At 44.3% G+C, this 1,024-nt stretch overlaps 2 long non-coding RNA genes across 3 annotated transcripts in view; one reads left to right on the top strand and one right to left on the bottom strand.

Annotated features, from left to right (window-relative positions):
- Positions 1-1,024, top strand: part of LOC116095281 — a 12,314-nt gene that overhangs the window by 2,392 nt on the left and 8,898 nt on the right. For both annotated transcript variants that reach the window (XR_004120528.1, XR_004120527.1), the window contains exon 3: positions 69-151. This is a non-coding gene — a long non-coding RNA (uncharacterized LOC116095281). The remainder of the gene's footprint in view (positions 1-68; positions 152-1,024) is intronic.
- Positions 1-1,024, bottom strand: part of LOC116095280 — a 15,788-nt gene that overhangs the window by 7,031 nt on the left and 7,733 nt on the right. Inside the window, exon 2 of the long non-coding RNA XR_004120526.1 lies at positions 903-1,010. This is a non-coding gene — a long non-coding RNA (uncharacterized LOC116095280). The remainder of the gene's footprint in view (positions 1-902; positions 1,011-1,024) is intronic.

Raw genomic sequence — 1,024 nt, 5'->3', positions numbered from 1 at the left:
ATCACTTTAGCTCATACTTCTCTATTTATTATACAATTCCTTAATTGTAACTCTTATTGACTACCTAGATGAACAATAGAAGAGATCTTCATGACTACATGTCAAGATGAGACATCTCCAGGAGACAAAAGTAAATAAGGATAGAAAGGAGGTAATCATGTCCTGACAGGATGTCTTGGTGGGTAACAGCCCTTGCTGGCCACTTGAGTCTGGCCCTGCAGCACACAGAGATGTACAAGGAGAGAACCAACTTCACAAAGTTGTTCTCTGACTTCTGCACACTGATTGTGGCATGTGGCATGCACTCGGATACATAGGGAAAATAAATCATTCTATCTATGGAGTAGAGGGGATATGTATCTCTTGCATATGTTCATGGAACAATTAAACGGTTGAAGCTGAATGTGTTGGAAAATTTTATGTCAACTCGATACAGCTAGAGTCATCTGAGAGGAGGGAATGCCTCCACAGGATGGGGCTGGAGGCAGGCACGTAGGGCATTTTCTTAGTGATTGATGGGAGAGGGCCCACCCCAGAGAGGTACCACCCATGGGCTGGTGGGCCTGGATTCTATAGGAAAGCAGGCTGAACAAACCACAAGGAACAAGCTAGTAAGCGACACTCCTCCACAGCCTCTGCTTCAGCTCCCGCCTCCGGGTTCCGACCCTGTCTGAGTTCCTGTCCTGATTTCCTTTGACGATGAACAGTGATGTGGAAGTGTAAGCAGAACAAACCCTTTCCTCCACAACTTGCTTTTGGTCATGGTGTTTCACCACAGCAATAGAAACTCTAACTACGATACTAGAGCTGAGAGTATTTTAGAGACAGGGCATAAGCTAGCCCGTGCAACGCCCAGAGTTCAGGCCTCAGTACTATTTAGGTAAGAATATTAGGGAATTTACCTCAAGTACAGTAGTAGATATTCTAAATGGCAGAACCTTGATGTAATCACACTAAATGCAGGAGACAGGAAGTCCTTGACATTATTATGCTTCGATGTTAGAAGTTGTCTAGGTAGGTTAAA

This window comes from Mastomys coucha, unplaced genomic scaffold (genome assembly GCF_008632895.1).
Source record: "Mastomys coucha isolate ucsf_1 unplaced genomic scaffold, UCSF_Mcou_1 pScaffold18, whole genome shotgun sequence".
Classification (NCBI taxonomy): Eukaryota; Metazoa; Chordata; class Mammalia; order Rodentia; family Muridae; genus Mastomys; species Mastomys coucha.
The sequence above is the reverse complement of the archived record's forward strand: the minus strand, read 5'-3'. Positions and strand labels throughout refer to the sequence as shown.